Source organism: Amia ocellicauda, chromosome 2, assembly GCF_036373705.1.
Source record: "Amia ocellicauda isolate fAmiCal2 chromosome 2, fAmiCal2.hap1, whole genome shotgun sequence".
NCBI lineage: Eukaryota > Metazoa > Chordata > Actinopteri > Amiiformes > Amiidae > Amia > Amia ocellicauda.
In genome coordinates, this window is record NC_089851.1 from 56212067 (window position 1) to 56232443 (window position 20377).

Below are 20377 nucleotides of genomic sequence, written 5' to 3' on the forward strand. Positions count from 1 at the left end.
AGATAGATGGATGGATGGACGGCAAGGCAAGCATCTGATTGACAGTGGTCCGTGATCTGATGTTATGCTACTATGCTACTGACCATTGGGGGAGCGATAGCAAGCAAGAGAGTTAGATATCAAGAGTCATAGATAGATAGATAGATAGATAGATGGATGGATGGACGGCAAGGCAAGCATCTGATTGACAGTGGTCCATGATCTGCTGTTATGCTACTATGCTACTGACCATTGGGGGAGCGATAGCAAGCAAGAGAGTTAGATATCGAGAGTCATAGATAGATAGATAGATAGATGGATGGATGGACGGCAAGGCAAGCATCTGATTGACAGTGGTCCGTGATCTGCTGTTATGCTACTATGCTACTGACCATTGGGGGAGCGATAGCAAGCAAGAGAGTTAGATATCGAGAGTCATAGATAGATAGATAGATAGATGGATGGATGGACGGCAAGGCAAGCTCCTGATTGACAGTGGTCCGTGATCTGCTGTTATGCTACTATGCTACTGACCATTGGGGGAGCGATAGCAAGCAAGAGAGTTAGATATTGAGAGTCATAGATAGATAGATGGATGGATGGACGGCAAGGCAAGCTCCTGATTGACAGTGGTCCGTGATCTGCTGTTATGCTACTATCAGCAGCAGCAGCTGCAGATTTGGCGCCGTGGCTCAGTTGGTTAAAGCGCCTGTCTAGTAAACAGGAGGTCCTGGGTTCAAATCCCAGCGGTGCCTTAGGCGGGCTTTCTGTGCTCCTTGCGAAGCTTGTGCTTCCGCTTTGTCGATCATCAGTTTTAGCAAGATAGGCTTATCGTAAAGCCATCAGAGGACGTAATGAACCGGAAAGCCAACTGGACAGACGCCGGATTGTACAGAAGAACCAGAACCTAAAGGACACGCGCTACGGCCAACATCCAATTCCCATTGCCGCCCCTGGACAGTCGCAACAGGGAGCTTGTTGCTCCCGTCAACCTTACGTTTTCACCTCTGTGTGCTTCCTTTGTTGCAGCCTGCATCCAGATTTTGTTTTGTTTTGTTTTGTTTTGTTTTGTTTTGTTTTGTTTTGTTTTGTTTTGTTTTGTTTTGTTTTGTTTTGTTTTGTGCCTTACACCTGAGTGTAGGCACTGGGGAATGGGAGAGTCCTGGCACCGTGGCTTAGTTGGTCAAAGCGCCTGTCTTGTAAACAGGAAACCCTGGGTTGGACTCCCAGCAGTGCCTTGGTTTATGTTGGCCTAGGCAATGGAAAGGAAGTTTCTAAACGCTCAATACATTTTTGCACGACGGCCGTCCGCAGCAAGCAGCTTAAGGTTACTGTAGCCGCAGTCTGGCAAGCTGACCGCCAGAAGTAGAAAAAATAACAAGGGGCGGGGGGAAAAGCAGGCCGTCCCTGGGTGGATTCAAACCACCATCCTTTCGGTTAAGAGCCAAACGCGCTGACCGATTGCGCCACAGACATGATGTGGTTGCTGCAGTCGTGCAGTTCCTTCACAGTTGCCAAAAATCATTTCCAGCACACGATTTTCTTTGTCGTTGAATGCAACATACGTGACCATTGGGGGAGCGATAGCAAGCAAGAGAGTTAGATATCAAGAGTCATAGATAGATAGATAGATAGATGGATGGACGGCAAGGCAAGCATCTGATTGACAGTGGTCCGTGATCTGCTGTTATGCTACTATGCTACTGACCATTGGGGGAGCGATAACAAGCAAGAGAGTTAGATATCGAGAGTCATTGATAGATAGATAGATAGATAGATGGATGGACAGCAAGGCAAGCATCTGATTGACAGTGGTCCGTGATCTGCTGTTATGCTACTATGCTACTGACCATTGGGGGAGCGATAGCAAGCAAGAGAGTTAGATATCGAGAGTCATAGATAGATAGATAGATAGATGGATGGATGGACGGCAAGGCAAGCATCTGATTGACAGTGGTCCGTGATCTGCTGTTATGCTACAATGCTACTGACCATTGGGGGAGCGATAGCAAGCAAGAGAGTTAGATATCAAGAGTCATAGATAGATAGATGGATGGATGGATGGACGGCAAGGCAAGCATCTGATTGACAGTGGTCCGTGATCTGCTGTTATGCTACTATGCTACTGACCATTGGGGGAGCGATAGCAAGCAAGAGAGTTAGATATCGAGAGTCATTGATAGATAGATAGATAGATGGATGGATGGATGGACGGCAAGGCAAGCATCTGATTGACAGTGGTCCGTGATCTGATGTTATGCTACTATGCTACTGACCATTGGGGGAGCGATAGCAAGCAAGAGAGTTAGATATCAAGAGTCATAGATAGATAGATAGATAGATAGATGGATGGATGGACGGCAAGGCAAGCATCTGATTGACAGTGGTCCATGATCTGCTGTTATGCTACTATGCTACTGACCATTGGGGGAGCGATAGCAAGCAAGAGAGTTAGATATCGAGAGTCATAGATAGATAGATAGATAGATGGATGGATGGACGGCAAGGCAAGCATCTGATTGACAGTGGTCCGTGATCTGCTGTTATGCTACTATGCTACTGACCATTGGGGGAGCGATAGCAAGCAAGAGAGTTAGATATCGAGAGTCATAGATAGATAGATAGATAGATGGATGGATGGACGGCAAGGCAAGCTCCTGATTGACAGTGGTCCGTGATCTGCTGTTATGCTACTATGCTACTGACCATTGGGGGAGCGATAGCAAGCAAGAGAGTTAGATATTGAGAGTCATAGATAGATAGATGGATGGATGGACGGCAAGGCAAGCTCCTGATTGACAGTGGTCCGTGATCTGCTGTTATGCTACTATCAGCAGCAGCAGCTGCAGATTTGGCGCCGTGGCTCAGTTGGTTAAAGCGCCTGTCTAGTAAACAGGAGGTCCTGGGTTCAAATCCCAGCGGTGCCTTAGGCGGGCTTTCTGTGCTCCTTGCGAAGCTTGTGCTTCCGCTTTGTCGACCATCAGTTTTAGCAAGATAGGCTTATCGTAAAGCCATCAGAGGACGTAATGAACCGGAAAGCCAACTGGACAGACGCCGGATTGTACAGAAGAACCAAAACCCTAAGGACACGCGCTACGGCCTACATCCAATTCCCATTACCGCCCCTGGACAGTCGCAACAGGGAGCTTGTTGCTCCCGTCAACCTTACGTTTTCACCTCTGTGTGCTTCCTTTGTTGCAGCCTGCATCCAGATTTTGTTTTGTTTTGTTTTGTTTTGTTTTGTTTTGTTTTGTTTTGTTTTGTTTTGTTTTGTTTTGTTTTGTTTTGTTTTGTTTTGTTTTGTTTTGTTTTGTTTTGTTTTGTTTTGTGCCTTACACCTGAGTGTAGGCACTGGGGAATGGGAGAGTCCTGGCACCGTGGCTTAGTTGGTCAAAGCGCCTGTCTTGTAAACAGGAAACCCTGGGTTTGACTCCCAGCAGTGCCTTGGTTTATGTTGGCCTAGGCAATGGAAAGGAAGTTTCTAAACGCTCAATACATTTTTGCACGACGGCCGTCCGCAGCAAGCAGCTTAAGGTTACTGTAGCCGCAGTCTGGCAAGCTGACCGCCAGAAGTAGAAAAAATAACAAGGGGCGGGGGGAAAAGCAGGCCGTCCCTGGGTGGATTCGAACCACCATCCTTTCGGTTAAGAGCCAAACGCGCTGACCGATTGCGCCACAGACATGATGTGGTTGCTGCAGTCGTGCAGTTCCTTCACAGTTGCCAAAAATCATTTCCAGCACACGATTTTCTTTGTCGTTGAATGCAACATACGTGACCATTGGGGGAGCGATAGCAAGCAAGAGAGTTAGATATCAAGAGTCATAGATAGATAGATAGATAGATGGATGGACGGCAAGGCAAGCATCTGATTGACAGTGGTCCGTGATCTGCTGTTATGCTACTATGCTACTGACCATTGGGGGAGCGATAACAAGCAAGAGAGTTAGATATCGAGAGTCATTGATAGATAGATAGATAGATAGATGGATGGACAGCAAGGCAAGCATCTGATTGACAGTGGTCCGTGATCTGCTGTTATGCTACTATGCTACTGACCATTGGGGGAGCGATAGCAAGCAAGAGAGTTAGATATCGAGAGTCATAGATAGATAGATAGATAGATGGATGGATGGACGGCAAGGCAAGCATCTGATTGACAGTGGTCCGTGATCTGCTGTTATGCTACAATGCTACTGACCATTGGGGGAGCGATAGCAAGCAAGAGAGTTAGATATCAAGAGTCATAGATAGATAGATGGATGGATGGATGGACGGCAAGGCAAGCATCTGATTGACAGTGGTCCGTGATCTGCTGTTATGCTACTATGCTACTGACCATTGGGGGAGCGATAGCAAGCAAGAGAGTTAGATATCGAGAGTCATTGATAGATAGATAGATAGATGGATGGATGGATGGACGGCAAGGCAAGCATCTGATTGACAGTGGTCCGTGATCTGATGTTATGCTACTATGCTACTGACCATTGGGGGAGCGATAGCAAGCAAGAGAGTTAGATATCAAGAGTCATAGATAGATAGATAGATAGATAGATGGATGGATGGACGGCAAGGCAAGCATCTGATTGACAGTGGTCCGTGATCTGCTGTTATGCTACTATGCTACTGACCATTGGGGGAGCGATAGCAAGCAAGAGAGTTAGATATCGAGAGTCATAGATAGATAGATAGATAGATAGATGGATGGATGGACGGCAAGGCAAGCATCTGATTGACAGTGGTCCGTGATCTGCTGTTATGCTACAATGCTACTGACCATTGGGGGAGCGATAGCAAGCAAGAGAGTTAGATATCAAGAGTCATAGATAGATAGATGGATGGATGGATGGACGGCAAGGCAAGCATCTGATTGACAGTGGTCCGTGATCTGCTGTTATGCTACTATGCTACTGACCATTGGGGGAGCGATAGCAAGCAAGAGAGTTAGATATCGAGAGTCATTGATAGATAGATAGATAGATGGATGGATGGATGGACGGCAAGGCAAGCATCTGATTGACAGTGGTCCGTGATCTGATGTTATGCTACTATGCTACTGACCATTGGGGGAGCGATAGCAAGCAAGAGAGTTAGATATCAAGAGTCATAGATAGATAGATAGATAGATAGATAGATAGATAGATAGATAGATGGATGGATGGACGGCAAGGCAAGCATCTGATTGACAGTGGTCCGTGATCTGCTGTTATGCTACTATGCTACTGACCATTGGGGGAGCGATAGCAAGCAAGAGAGTTAGATATCGAGAGTCATAGATAGATAGATAGATAGATGGATGGATGGACGGCAAGGCAAGCATCTGATTGACAGTGGTCCGTGATCTGCTGTTATGCTACAATGCTACTGACCATTGGGGGAGCGATAGCAAGCAAGAGAGTTAGATATCGAGAGTCATAGATAGATAGATAGATAGATGGATGAATGGACGGCAAGGCAAGCACCTGATTGACAGTGGTCCGTGATCTGCTGTTATGCTACTATGCTACTGACCATTGGGGGAGCGATAGCAAGCAAGAGAGTTAGATATCGAGAGTCATAGATAGATAGATAGATGGATGGATGGACGGCAAGGCAAGCATCTGATTGACAGTGGTCCGTGATCTGCTGTTATGCTACTATGCTACTGACCATTGGGGGAGCGATAGCAAGCAAGAGAGTTAGATATCGAGAGTCATTGATAGATAGATAGATAGATGGATGGATGGATGGACGGTAAGGCAAGCATCTGATTGACAGTGGTCCGTGATCTGCTGTTATGCTACTATGCTACTGACCATTGGGGGAGCGATAGCAAGCAAGAGAGTTAGATATCGAGAGTCATTGATAGATAGATAGATGGATGGATGGATGGACGGCAAGGCAAGCATCTGATTGACAGTGGTCCGTGATCTGCTGTTATGCTACTATGCTACTGACCATTGGGGGAGCGATAGCAAGCAAGAGAGTTAGATATCGAGAGTCATAGATAGATAGATAGATAGATGGATGGATGGCAAGGCAAGCATCTGATTGACAGTGGTCCGTGATCTGCTGTTATGCTACTATGCTACTGACCATTGGGGGAGCGATAGCAAGCAAGAGAGTTAGATATCGAGAGTCATTGATAGATAGATAGATAGATGGATGGATGGATGGACGGTAAGGCAAGCATCTGATTGACAGTGGTCCGTGATCTGCTGTTATGCTACTATGCTACTGACCATTGGGGGAGCGATAGCAAGCAAGAGAGTTAGATATCGAGAGTCATAGATAGATAGATAGATAGATGGATGGATGGACGGCAAGGCAAGCATCTGATTGACAGTGGTCCGTGATCTGCTGTTATGCTACAATGCTACTGACCATTGGGGGAGCGATAGCAAGCAAGAGAGTTAGATATCAAGAGTCATAGATAGATAGATAGATAGATGGATGGATGGACGGCAAGGCAACCATCTGATTGACAGTGGTCCGTGATCTGCAGTTATGCTACTATGCTACTGACCATTGGGGGAGCGATAGCAAGCAAGAGAGTTAGATATCGAGAGTCATTGATAGATAGATAGATAGATGGATGGATGGATGGACGGTAAGGCAAGCATCTGATTGACAGTGGTCCGTGATCTGCTGTTATGCTACTATGCTACTGACCATTGGGGGAGCGATAGCAAGCAAGAGAGTTAGATATCGAGAGTCATTGATAGATAGATAGATGGATGGATGGATGGATGGACGGCAAGGCATGCATCTGATTGACAGTGGTCCGTGATCTGCTGTTATGCTACTATGCTACTGACCATTGGGGGAGCGATAGCAAGCAAGAGAGTTAGATATCGAGAGTCATAGATAGATAGATAGATAGATGGATGGATGGACGGCAATGCAAGCATCTGATTGACAGTGGTCCGTGATCTGCTGTTATGCTACAATGCTACTGACCATTGGGGGAGCGATAGCAAGCAAGAGAGTTAGATATCAAGAGTCATAGATAGATAGATAGATAGATGGATGGATGGACGGCAAGGCAACCATCTGATTGACAGTGGTCCGTGATCTGCAGTTATGCTACTATGCTACTGACCATTGGGGGAGCGATAGCAAGCAAGAGAGTTAGATATCGAGAGTCATAGATAGATAGATAGATAGATGGATGGATGGATGGACGGCAAGGCAAGCATCTGATTGACAGTGGTCCGTGATCTGCTGTTATGCTACTATGCTACTGACCATTGGGGGAGCAATAATAAGCAAGAGAGTTAGATATCAAGAGTCATAGATAGATAGATAGATAGATGGATGGACGGCAAGGCAAGCACCTGATTGACAGTGGTCCGTGATCTGCTGTTATGCTACTATGCTACTGACCATTGGGGGAGAGAAAGCAAGCAAGAGAGTTAGATATTGAGAGTCATAGATAGATGGATGGATGGATGGACGGCAAGGCAAGAACCTGATTGACAGCGGTCCGTGATCTGCTGTTATGCTACTATCAGCAGCAGCAGCTGCAGGTTTGGCGCCGTGGCTCAGTTGGTTAAAGCGCCTGTCTAGTAAACAGGAGGTCCTGGGTTCAAATGCCAGCGGTGCCTTAGGCGGGCTTTCTGTGCTCCTTGCGAAGCTTGTGCTTCCGCTTTGTCGACCATCAGTTTTAGCAAGATAGGCTTATCGTAAAGCCATCAGAGGACGTAATGAACCGGAAAGCCAACTGGACAGACACCGGTTTGTAAAGAAGAACCAGAACCCAAAGGACACGCGCTACGGCCAACGTCCAATTCCCATTACCGCCCCTGGACAGTCGCAACAGGGAGCTTGTTGCTCCCGTCAACCTTACGTTTTCACCTCTGTGTGCTTCCTTTGTTGCAGCCTGCATCCAGATTTTGTTTTTGTTTTGTTTTGTTTTGTTTTGTTTTGTTTTGTTTTGTTTTGTTTTGTTTTGTTTTGTTTTGTTTTGTTTTGTTTTGTTTTGTGCCTTACACCTGAGTGTAGGCACTGGGGAATGGGAGAGTCCTGGCACCATGGCTTAGTTGGTCAAAGCGCCTGTCTTGTAAACAGGAAACCCTGAGTTTGACTCCCAGCAGTGCCTTGGTTTATGTTGGCCTAGGCAATGGAAAGGAAGTCTCTAAACGCTCAATACATTTTTGCACGACGGCCGTCCGCAGCAAGCAGCTTAAGGTTACTGTAGCCGCAGTCTGGCAAGCTGACCGCCAGAAGTAGAAAAAATAACAAGGGGCGGGGGGAAAAGCAGGCCGTCCCTGGGTGGATTCGAACCACCATCCTTTCGGTTAAGAGCCAAACGCGCTGACCGATTGCGCCACAGACATGATGTGGTTGCTGCAGTCGTGCAGTTCCTTCACAGTTGCCAAAAATCATTTCCAGCACACGATTTTCTTTGTCGTTGAATGCAACATACGTGACCATTGGGGGAGCGATAGCAAGCAAGAGAGTTAGATATCAAGAGTCATAGATAGATAGATAGATAGATGGATGGACGGCAAGGCAAGCATCTGATTGACAGTGGTCCGTGATCTGCTGTTATGATACTATGCTACTGACCATTGGGGGAGCGATAGCAAGCAAGAGAGTTAGATATCAAGAGTCATAGATAGATAGATAGATAGATGGATGGATGGACGGCAAGGCAAGCATCTGATTGACAATGGTCCGTGATCTGCAGTTATGCTACTATGCTACTGACCATTGGGGGAGCGATAGCAAGCAAGAGAGTTAGATATCGAGAGTCATAGATAGATAGATAGATAGATAGATGGATGGAAGGACGGCAAGGCAAGCATCTGATTGACAGTGGTCCGTGATCTGCTGTTATGCTACAATGCTACTGACCATTGGGGGAGCGATAGCAAGCAAGAGAGTTAGATATCAAGAGTCATAGATAGATAGATAGATAGATGGATGGATGGACGGCAAGGCAAGCATCTGATTGACAGTGGTCCGTGATCTGCAGTTATGCTACTATGCTACTGACCATTGGGGGAGCGATAGCAAGCAAGAGAGTTAGATATCGAGAGTCATAGATAGATAGATAGATAGATGGATGGATGGACGGCAAGGCAAGCATCTGATTGACAGTGGTCCGTGATCTGCTGATATGCTACTATTCTACTGACCATTGGGGTAGCGATAGTAAGCAAGAGAGTTAGATATCAAGAGTCATAGATAGATAGATAGATGGATGGATGGATGGACGGCAAGGCAAGCATCTGATTGACAGTGGTCCGTGATCTGCTGTTATGCTACTATGCTACTGACCATTGGGGGAGCGATAGCAAGCAGGAGAGTTAGATATCGAGAGTCATAGACAGATAGATAGATAGATGGATGGATGGACGGCAAGGCAAGCATCTGATTGACAGCGGTCCGTGATCTGATGTTATGCTACTATGCTACTGACCATTGGGGGAGCGATAGCAAGCAAGAGAGTTAGATATCGAGAGTCATAGATAGATGGATAGATAGATGGATAGATAGATAGATAGATAGATAGATGGATGGACGGCAAGGCAAGCATCTGATTGACAGTGGTCCGTGATCTGATGTTATGCTACTATGCTACTGACCATTGGGAGAGCGATAGCAAGCAGGAGAGTTAGATATCGAGAGTCATAGACAGATAGATAGATAGATGGATGGATGGACGGCAAGGCAAGCATCTGATTGACAGTGGTCCGTGATCTGCTGTTATGCTACTATGCTACTGACCATTGAGGGAGCGATAGCAAGCAAGAGAATTAGATATCGAGAGTCATAGATAGATATATAGATGGATGGACGGCAAGGCAAGCATCTGATTGACAGTGGACCGTGATCTGCTGTTATGCTACTATGCTACTGACCATTGGGGGAGCGATAGCAAGCAGGAGAGTTAGATATCGAGAGTCATAGACAGATAGATAGATAGATGGATGGATGGACGGCAAGGCAAGCATCTGATTGACAGTGGTCCGTGATCTGCTGTTATGCTACTATGCTACTGACCATTGAGGGAGCGATAGCAAGCAAGAGAATTAGATATCGAGAGTCATAGATAGATATATAGATGGATGGACGGCAAGGCAAGCATCTGATTGACAGTGGTCCGTGATCTGCTGTTATGCTACTATGCTACTGACCATTGAGGGAGCGATAGCAAGCAAGAGAATTAGATATCGAGAGTCATAGATAGATATATAGATGGATGGACGGCAAGGCAAGCATCTGATTGACAGTGGTCCATGATCTGCTGTTATGCTACTATGCTACTGACCATTGGGGGAGCGATAGCAAGCAAGAGAGTTAGATATCAAGAGTCATAGATAGATAGATAGATGGATGGATGGACGGCAAGGCAAGCATCTGATTGACAGTGGTCCGTGATCTGCTGTTATGCTACAATGCTACTGACCATTGGGGGAGCGATAGCAAGCAAGAGAGTTAGATATCGAGAGTCATAGATAGATAGATAGATAGATAGATGGATGGATGGACGGCAAGGCAAGCATCTGATTGACAGTGGTCCATGTTCTGCTGTTATGCTACAATGATACTGACCATTGGGGGAGCGATACCAAGCAAGAGAGTTAGATATCGAGAGTCATAGATAGATGGATGGATGGATGGACGGCAAGGCAAGCATCTGATTTACAGTGGTCCGTGATCTGCTGTTATGCTACTATGCTACTGACCATTGGGGAACGATAGCATGCAAGAGAGTTAGATATCGAGAGTCATAGCTAGATAGATAGATAGATGGATGGATGGACGGCAAGGCAAGCATCTGATTGACAGTGGTCTGTGATCTGCTGTTATGCTACTATGCTACTGACCATTGAGGGAGCGATAGCAAGCAAGAGATTTAGATATCGAGAGTCATCGATAGATATATAGATGGATGGACGGCAAGGCAAGCATCTGATTGACAGTGGTCCGAGATCTGCTGTTATGCTACTATGCTACTGACCATTGGGGGAGCGATAGCAAGCAAGAGAGTTAGATAGCGAGAGTCATAGATAGATAGATAGATAGATAGATGGATGGATGGACGGCAAGGCAAGCATCTGATTGACAGTGGTCCGTGAACTGCTGTTATGCTACTATGCTACTGACCATTGGGGGAGCGATAGCAAGCAAGAGAGTTAGATATCGAGAGTCATAGATAGATAGATAGATAGATAGATGGATGGATGGATGGCAAGGCAAGCATCTGATTGACAGTGGTCCGTGATCTGCTGTTATGCTACTATGCTACTGACCATTGGGGGAGCGATAGCAAGCAAGAGAGTTATATATCGAGAGTCATAGATAGACAGATAGATAGATAGATAGATGGATGGATGGATGGATGGACGGCAAGGCAAGCACCTGATTGACAGCGGTCCGTGATCTGCTGTTATGCTACTATCAGCAGCAGCAGCGGCAGATTTGGCGCCGAGGCTTAGTTGGTTAAAGCGCCTGTCTAGTAAACAGGAGGTCCTGGGTTTAAATCCCAGCGGTGCCTTGGTTTATGTTGGCCTAGGCAATGGAAAGGAAGTTTCTAAACGCTCGATACATTTTTGCAAGATGGCCGTCCGCAGCAAGCAGCTTAAGGTTACTGTAGCCGCAGTCTGGCAAGCTGACCGCCAGAAGTAGAAACAATAACAAGGGGCGGGGGGAAAAGTGGGCCGTCCCTGGGTGGGTTCGAACCACCATCCTTTCGGTTAACAGCCGAACGCGCTGACCGATTGCGCCACAGAGACAGACGGAGGTGTTGCGGTTGCTGCAGTCGTGCAGTTCCTTCACAGTTGCCAGAAATCATTTCCAGCACACGATTTTCTTTGTCGTTGAATGCAACATACGTGACCATTGGAAGAGCGATAGCAAGCAAGAGAGTTAGATATCGAGAGTCATAGATAGATAGATAGATAGATGGATGGATGGATGGACGGCAAGGCAAGCATCTGATTGCAAGATAGGCTTATCGTAAAGCCATCAGAGGACGTAATGAACCGGAAAGCCAACTGGACAGACGCCGGTTTGTAAAGATGAACCAGAACCCAAAGGTCACGCGCTACGGCCAACATCCAATTCCCATTGCCGCCCCTGGACAGTCGCAACAGGGAGCTTGTTGCTCCTCTCAACCTTACGTTTTCACCTCTGTGTGCTTCCTTTGTTGCAGCCTGCATCCAGATTTTGTTTTGTTTTGTTTTGTTTTGTTTTGTTTTGTTTTGTTTTGTTTTGTTTTGTTTTGTTTTGTTTTGTTTTGTTTTGTTTTGTTTTGTTTTGTTTTGTTTTGTTTTGTGCCTTACACCTGGGTGTAGGCACTGGGGAAAGAGAGAGTCCTGGCACCGTGGCTTAGTTGGTCAAAGCACCTGTCTTGTAAACAGGAAACCCTGGGTTCGACTCCCAGCAGTGCCTTGGTTTATGTTGGCCTAGGCAATAGAAAGGAAGTTTCTAAACGCTCAATACATTTTTGCAAGATGGCCGTCCGCAGCAAGCAGCTTAAGGTTACTGTAGCCGCAGTCTGGCAAGCTGACCGCCAGAAGTAGAAACAATAACAAGGGGCGGGGGGAAAAGTGGGCCGTCCCTGGGTGGATTCGAACCACCATCCTTTTGGTTAACAGCCAAACACGCTGACCGATTGCGCCACAGAGACAGACAGAGGTGTTGTGTTTGCTGCAGTCGTGCAGTTCCTTCACAGTTGCCAAAAATCATTTCCAGCACACGATTTTCTTTGTCGTTGAATGCAACATACGTGACCATTGGGGGAGCGATAGCAAGCAAGAGAGTTAGATAACAAGAGTCATAGATAGATAGATAGATAGATGGATGGACGGCAAGGCAAGCATCTGATTGACAGTGGTCCATGATCTGCTGTTATGCTACTATGCTACTGACCATTGGGGGAGCGATAGCAAGCAAGAGAGTTAGATATCGAGAGTCATTGATAGATAGATAGATAGATAGATGGATGGATGGACGGCAAGGCAAGCATCTGATTGACAGTGGTCCGTGATCTGCTGTTATGCTACTATGCTACTGACCATTGGGGGAGCGATAGCAAGCAAGAGAGTTAGATATCGAGAGTCATAGATAGATAGATAGATAGATAGATGGATGGACGGCAAGGCAAGCATCTGATTGACAGTGGTCCGTGATCTGCTGATTTGCTACTATGCTACTGACCATTGGGGGAGCGATAGCAAGCAAGAGAGGTAGATATCGAGAGTCATAGATTGATAGATAGATAGATGGATGGATGGACGGCAAGGCAAGCATCTGATTGACAGTGGTCCATGATCTGCTGTTATGCTACAATGCTACTGACCATTGGGGGAGCGATAGCAAGCAAGAGAGTTAGATATCAAGAGTCATAGATAGATAGATAGATTGATGGATGGATGGACGGCAAGGCAAGCATCTGATTGACAGTGGTCCGTGATCTGCTGTTATGCTACAATGCTACTGACCATTGGGGGAGCGATAGCAAGCAAGAGAGTTAGATATCAAGAGTCATAGATAGATAGATGGATGGATGGATGGACGGCAAGGCAAGCATCTGATTGACAGTGGTCCGTGATCTGCTGTTATGCTACTATGCTACTGACCATTGGGGGAGCGATAGCAAGCAAGAGAGTTAGATATCGAGAGTCATTGATAGATAGATAGATAGATGGATGGATGGATGGACGGCAAGGCAAGCATCTGATTGACAGTGGTCCGTGATCTGCTGTTATGCTACTATGCAACTGACCATTGGGGGAGCGATAGCAAGCAAGAGAGTTAGATATCAAGAGTCATAGATAGATAGATGGATGGATGGACGGCAAGGCAAGCATCTGATTGACAGTGGTCCGTGATCTGCTGTTATGCTACTATGCTACTGACCATTGGGGGAGCGATAGCAAGCAAGAGAGTTAGATATCGAGAGTCATAGATAGATAGATAGATAGATGGATGGACGGCAAGGCAAGCATCTGATTGACAGTGGTCCGTGATCTGCTGTTATGCTACTATGCTACTGACCATTGGGGGAGCGATAGCAAGCAAGAGAGTTAGATATCGAGAGTCATAGATAGATAGATAGATAGATGGATGGATGGACGGCAAGGCAAGCATCTGATTGACAGTGGTCCGTGATCTGCTGTTATGCTACTATGCTACTGACCATTGGGGGAGCGATAGCAAGCAAGAGAGTTAGATATCGAGAGTCATAGATAGATAGATAGATAGATGGATGGATGGATGGACGGCAAGGCAAGCACCTGATTGACAGTGGTCCGTGATCTGCTGTTATGCTACTATGCTACTGACCATTGGGGGAGCGATAGCAAGCAAGAGAGTTAGATATCGAGAGTCATAGATAGATAGATAGATAGATGGATGGACGGCAAGGCAAGCATCTGATTGACAGTGGTCCGTGATCTGCTGTTATGCTACTATGCTACTGACCATTGGGGGAGCGATAGCAAGCAAGAGAGTTAGATATCGAGAGTCATTGATAGATAGATAGATACATGGATGGATGGATGGACGGCAAGGCAAGCATCTGATTGACAGTGGTCCGTGAACTGCTGTTATGCTACTATGCTACTGACCATTGGGGGAGCGATAGCAAGCAAGAGAGTTAGATATCGAGAGTCATAGATAGATAGATAGATAGATGGATGGATGGACGGCAAGGCAAGCATCTGATTGACAGTGGTCCGTGATCTGCTCTTATGCTACTATGCTACTGACCATTGGGGGAGCGATAGCAAGCAAGAGAGTTAGATATCGAGAGTCATAGATAGATAGATAGATAGATAGATAGATAGATAGATAGATGGATGGATGGACAGCAAGGCAAGCATCTGATTGACAGTGGTCCGTGATCTGCTGTTATGCTACTGACCATTGGGGGAGCGATAGCAAGCAAGAGAGTTAGATATCAATAGTCATAGATAGATAGATGGATGGATGGATGGACGGCAAGGCAAGCATCTGATTGACAGTGGTCCGTGATCTGCTGTTATGCTACTGACCATTGGGGGAGCGATAGCAAGCAAGAGAGTTAGATATCGAGAGTCATAGATAGATAGATAGATAGATGGATGGATGGACGGCAAGGCAAGCATCTGATTGACAGTGGTTCTTGATCTGCTGTAATGCTACTATGCTACTGACCATTGGGGGAGCGATAGCAAGCAAGAGAGTTAGATATCGAGAGTCATAGATAGATAGATAGATAGATGGATGGATGGACGGCAAGGCAAGCATCTGATTGACAGTGGTCCGTGATCTGCTGTTATGCTACTATGCTACTGACCATTGGGGGAGCGATCGCAAGCAAGAGAGTTAGATATCAAGAGTCATAGATAGATAGATAGATAGATGGATGGACGGCAAGGCAAGCATCTGATTGACAGTGGTCCGTGATCTGCTGTTATGCTACTATGCTACTGACCATTGGGGGAGCGATAGCAAGCAAGAGAGTTAGATATCGAGAGACATAGATACATAGATAGATAGATGGATGGATGGATGGACGGCAAGGCAAGCATCTGATTGACAGTGGTCTGTGATCTGCTGTTATGCAACTATGCTACTGACCATTGGGGGAGCGATAGCAAGGAAGAAATTTAGATATCGAGAGTCATAGATAGATGGATGGATGTATGGACGGCAAGGCAAGCATCTGATTGACAGTGGTCCGTGATCTGCTGTTATGCTACAATGCTACTGACCATTGGGGGAGCGATAGCAAGCAAGAGAGTTAGATATCGAGAGTCATAGATAGATAGATAGATAGATAGATGGATGGATGGACGGCAAGGCAAGCATCTGATTGACAGTGGTTCTTGATCTGCTGTTATGCTACTATGCTACTGACCATTGGGGGAGTGATAGCAAGCAAGAGAGTTAGATATCGAGAGTCATAGATAGATAGATAGATAGATAGATAGATGGATGGATGGATGGACGGCAAGGCAAGCACCTGATTGACAGTGGTCCGTGATCCTAACCGTAACCCTAACCCTAACCCCTAACCCCTAACCCCTAACCCTAACCCTAAAATATAATTAGCCCACAATTTAACTAGGCACTCAAACCAACCTCTAAACCCAATCCCTAAACCTAACCATTATTCAAATGTAACCCTCAATCCTATCCCCAATAATCAATTTCACAACTTATCCTTAAATTTATTCCCCATAACTTATTTACCCCCCAAAACAAAACCCAGACTCCCTTAAAAACCTAGGTAATAGACTTCCAGACTCTATAATTAAATTTTAATCCCAATTCCATACATTCCCCTTACTTTTAAGACGTATTCTTGTACATACAAACTTCACATCATTCAATTACACCACATCTCATCCCACTGAATTACCTTAACAAAACAGACTATAGAACGAATACTTTCGGATGCATCTTTTAAGGACACAACAATAGCCTCAACACCTGTGAGTGCCAGTGCACTTGAGGATGTCAGAGGAACCAAAGGTTTGATTCACCTGACAACCTCAATAACCTATTTTTTTAAACCTAACCCTAACCCTAACCCTAACCCTAATGACCTGTGGCCCCATGCCATGCAGAAGTCCACAGCTATGCGTGTCAGCATGCCCTGCTCCTCATCCCCAATGTGCCACTTGTAAGAACTGTGTAAAAAGCGACAGAGAACGTGATCAGCAAAGAAACACAATTCTCCTGAGAACGACAATCATCGTGCCGATCGTAATCTCAGTGCATACCTGGATGCCCAACAAGCCAAGCCAGTGGTTCCCAAGCGTTGTAATGCCACCGCACACTTTGCTGAGACCAAAAACCTTCGCGGCGCACCAACTTGAAAAAAAATGAGGATTTACTAGGTATTGTCTCACCTGAATGGCAACAGGGTGCTAAAACTATTATGACACATTGCACATTGCATGTTAAAGTATGTCAGTAAGGGAGTAATTAAAAGGGCAAATGTATGAAGTGCAAGGAGTGACCTTTAGTGGTTAGGTAAAAAAGTAGACAGACAAACTAAATAATTACTTGATACAAATCATTTATTTAGTGCAGACAGACCAAGACCAGACACAATAAACTATTCGCAGTAAATATAAATTCACAGCGAAATAGGTTCAGTTCACAATATCCTATAACAAGCTCTATTCAACGAAACGGTTAAACGTTACAAAGGGCATTACAATTGTTGAAAAACAATAGCACACGGATCAAACATGAGTTCACAATATCCTATAACAAGCTCTATTCAACGAAGTGGTTAAACGTTACAAAGGGCATTACAATTGTTTAAAAACAATAGCACACAGATCAAACATGCTATCCCCGCCGTTTTATTCGATTTGATTAGACGTTTCGCGACCGAAATGTTTTGTGTTCGGACTGAACGCACACCTGAGCCGAGCACGATCACAATACATATCCACAGTAAATCTATGCAGTATCATATTGTAATCGTTTCGGTTTGTTATCAACCCTTCCGGATCCAAAACCAGGAGTCAGACACCCTTTTCGGTGGACACGCTGTTGACTTCTCACAAGCACCATCCGCCTTCACAAAGGCAGCGCTAGCAGTGGAAAGAACGAAGAACTGCAGGAGAAACGCCGGGGCTATTTAGAGCCCGATTATTCATCAAAGAGGGGGGAAACCAAAGCCAAATGAGACTTAGAGGAACAGGAGACATCCAACAACAGTACACAACGGTACAGTACACAATCAATACATAACAATTAACAGGCCCTCAATTCACTCTTTACAGTCCTTTCTCTTATCTCCCAGCAGCCCCTACGGAGATGGCCGCATATTAATCGAGAGGGGTGGTGCTGCCTCTCCATCTCCGTTACAGTATCAAAAAAATAAGCCTACCAAAAGGGCAAGAACAAACACATTGAATAATATTGATAAAATAGATTTCGTTCACCAGTCCAACTTAGAAAAAGGACAAGCAGAGTGCAAGATAAAAAGGAATTCACCATCTGTCCCTTTCATCAATTGCCTTTCAGTACCACTGATAGCACTGCAACTCAGTGTAGGTGTGCGTTCAGTCCGGCAAACACAACATTTCAGTTATGAAACGCTTTCTACAGGTGATGTATAAATGTAACATTTTCACAAATTTGAATAAGTTTGATTTGATACAAGATTCATGAAGTTGACCTAACGAAATGACATAATATTTTTGAGGGGATAAAAATCTCAAGACACAATTGGGTAGTCCTCAAGGCACACGGGTTGAAAACCACTGAGCCAAGCCACGGTGCTTCTTGCATTTGCACGGCCACTGAGACTGTCAGGGGAAGGTGGTGAGAGGCTTCCCTTCGATAGCTCAGTTGGTAGAGCGGAGGACTGTAGGTTTCAGGCAGCGGGCATCCTTAGGTCGCTGGTTCAATTCCGGCTCGAAGGAAGCCGTGCTTATGGTTTGACGTCGGTTTTGGACGAGCTCCCAAATGTCAAGCCGTTGGAATTGCATGAGGACAAGGAGAAAACCCCGGAAATTCGGATTTGTAGTCGAGAACTCGCATTGCCCAAACATCTCATATGCATGTGACCCTTTTCACCCTGAGCCCAGGGTGTCTGCTAAGAAAGAAGTAGTGAGAAATGACAATCGGTCGTCTGCACGCCTCCCCCCCCCCCCCCAAAAAAAAAAAAAGGAAAAAACGGCGGGAAAATTCGCCCGCATCGAAAGGGGTCGATAGATCCGCTGCGACGCAGGAGTGCGAGAGGGAGAGCTGCCGCAGTGCGACAAACCGCCCGCGACGCAAGCACCAGATGTCCGCGATGCCAAGGGGAACCGGCGCGCTGCGGAGAACCTGACCAAAATATGGAACGCTTCAAGAATTTGCGTGTCATCCTTGCGCCCAGATAGGCTGAATGTGCTCTGTATCGACATACTAAAATGTAACCAATGGGAACGCCTGCTTTTTCTAAAATTCCACTGAAATTGGCAGCCTCAGCCTGCATGGATTGCTTACAATTGCCGCTGGAACAACCCCCGATTTCCCACGCCACTCAATGTGTTTTCTTTCAGCTGGTTGGCTACATGACCCGGAGAGGCGGGCTTTGCGGGTGGACTTCTAATAGTAAATACGTGTTTTGTCAGACGTTGCCTAGGGAGTGAAAAGAATCTTTGAGACTTACAGACAGACATACAGACAGACATCAATATCTCTCTCTCTGTCTCTATCTATATATATATATTCTATCAATCTAGCTTTATCTTTATCTATCGATCTATTTTTCTATCTATGCCTCCCTCCATCCCTCCCTCCCTCCCTCCTTCTTTCCTTCCTTCCTTCCTTCCTTCCTATTATTTTATTTTTTGCTATCGATCCACGTAAGTAAGCATTTTCTTAATTGATCAATCGGTCTGTCGATTAATGTGTTAATACGATCTGTTTATATGACCTGCTGTGTTTGCGGTGTTATTTCATGCTTTTTATACATTTGATAATAACCCTGGTGTTTTGTGTAAGGTATGTGTCTTCTATACTGTTGAGAGAGAAGTGTTTTGAACCGTAAAAAAGTCAAAGATACGTTTCACTGCGTCACATAATGATAAGAATAAGAATAGTATTAATAATAATGATTATTATTATTATTATTATTATTATTATTATTATTATTATTATTATTATTCCATCCATCCATCCATCCATCCATTCATTTTCGAAACTGCTTATCCTGGTGAGGGTCGTGGGGAAGCCGGAGACGATATTATTATTATTATTATTATTATTAGTCATTGTGTCACATCATCATCATAATAGTATTAATAATGGTATTAAAATACTATTTAGTAGTAGTAGTATGTGCTGCATTGAAACATAAAACAGAAAAAATCGTGTAGCGTTTCACTGCGTCACATCATCATCATCATAATAATAGTAATAATAATGAGGATGATGATAATAGTACTAGTACGAATCATAATACGAATAATTGTAGCAGTGATACAAGGTATATGATGAATTATAACATATCTTGTATTATTTGTTGTCATTTAATTGAAAGTATTGTTATTTTTTAATATTATTATTATTATTATTATTATTATTATTATTACTATTATTATTACTATTCATAATAATAATAAAACATACTAATTGTAATGATCTCCTTATTCAATATTGTTTGTCAGTGACTTCCTGACTATTTGTACCTGCTGTACAGGAACATGAAGGCCACCCCACAGTTCAGCTCCCTGCTGGTCCTGCAAGCCACAACTGAAGCTAAAAGCGTCGCGTCTGCCACCAAGTCCTCCAGCGATCCATTTGTCCCCCTCACACCTCTTGAGTCCGGAAGGATGCTGTGGCCCGCATCCTGTCTCAGGGGGGTGACCCCGGGAATGCCAAACTGGTACTCAGCCAGAGTACCCTGCAGTTTGGCAGGTACCGGGGTCAGACATTCAAGTGGATCCTGGAGAACGACGGTGGGTA

The 20377-nt window shown here is 45.2% G+C and overlaps 13 non-coding genes across 13 annotated transcripts; 8 read left to right on the forward strand and 5 right to left on the reverse strand.

The window, feature by feature from the left end:
• Positions 1 to 660: 660 nt before the first annotated feature.
• trnat-agu (transfer RNA threonine (anticodon AGU)) lies at positions 661 to 734 on the forward strand. The gene has a single exon. It is a non-coding gene; the product is annotated as a tRNA-Thr (tRNA).
• A 409-nt stretch (positions 735 to 1143) lies between these two features.
• On the forward strand, positions 1144 to 1217 carry trnat-ugu (transfer RNA threonine (anticodon UGU)). Its single transcript has one exon. It is a non-coding gene; the product is annotated as a tRNA-Thr (tRNA).
• Positions 1218 to 1381: 164 nt separating this feature from the next.
• Positions 1382 to 1453, reverse strand: trnak-cuu (transfer RNA lysine (anticodon CUU)). Its single transcript has one exon. It is a non-coding gene; the product is annotated as a tRNA-Lys (tRNA).
• A 1379-nt stretch (positions 1454 to 2832) lies between these two features.
• Positions 2833 to 2906, forward strand: trnat-agu (transfer RNA threonine (anticodon AGU)). The gene has a single exon. It is a non-coding gene; the product is annotated as a tRNA-Thr (tRNA).
• A 444-nt stretch (positions 2907 to 3350) lies between these two features.
• Positions 3351 to 3424, forward strand: trnat-ugu (transfer RNA threonine (anticodon UGU)). The gene has a single exon. It is a non-coding gene; the product is annotated as a tRNA-Thr (tRNA).
• A 164-nt stretch (positions 3425 to 3588) lies between these two features.
• Positions 3589 to 3660, reverse strand: trnak-cuu (transfer RNA lysine (anticodon CUU)). Its single transcript has one exon. It is a non-coding gene; the product is annotated as a tRNA-Lys (tRNA).
• A 3829-nt stretch (positions 3661 to 7489) lies between these two features.
• On the forward strand, positions 7490 to 7563 carry trnat-agu (transfer RNA threonine (anticodon AGU)). The gene has a single exon. It is a non-coding gene; the product is annotated as a tRNA-Thr (tRNA).
• A 658-nt stretch (positions 7564 to 8221) lies between these two features.
• On the reverse strand, positions 8222 to 8293 carry trnak-cuu (transfer RNA lysine (anticodon CUU)). Its single transcript has one exon. It is a non-coding gene; the product is annotated as a tRNA-Lys (tRNA).
• A 3098-nt stretch (positions 8294 to 11391) lies between these two features.
• On the forward strand, positions 11392 to 11465 carry trnat-agu (transfer RNA threonine (anticodon AGU)). The gene has a single exon. It is a non-coding gene; the product is annotated as a tRNA-Thr (tRNA).
• Positions 11466 to 11629: 164 nt separating this feature from the next.
• Positions 11630 to 11703, reverse strand: trnan-guu (transfer RNA asparagine (anticodon GUU)). Its single transcript has one exon. It is a non-coding gene; the product is annotated as a tRNA-Asn (tRNA).
• Positions 11704 to 12287: 584 nt separating this feature from the next.
• trnat-ugu (transfer RNA threonine (anticodon UGU)) lies at positions 12288 to 12361 on the forward strand. The gene has a single exon. It is a non-coding gene; the product is annotated as a tRNA-Thr (tRNA).
• Positions 12362 to 12525: 164 nt separating this feature from the next.
• On the reverse strand, positions 12526 to 12599 carry trnan-guu (transfer RNA asparagine (anticodon GUU)). The gene has a single exon. It is a non-coding gene; the product is annotated as a tRNA-Asn (tRNA).
• Positions 12600 to 18256: 5657 nt separating this feature from the next.
• trnay-gua (transfer RNA tyrosine (anticodon GUA)) lies at positions 18257 to 18345 on the forward strand. Its single transcript is given in 2 exon segments — positions 18257 to 18293; positions 18310 to 18345. It is a non-coding gene; the product is annotated as a tRNA-Tyr (tRNA).
• Positions 18346 to 20377: the final 2032 nt, after the last annotated feature.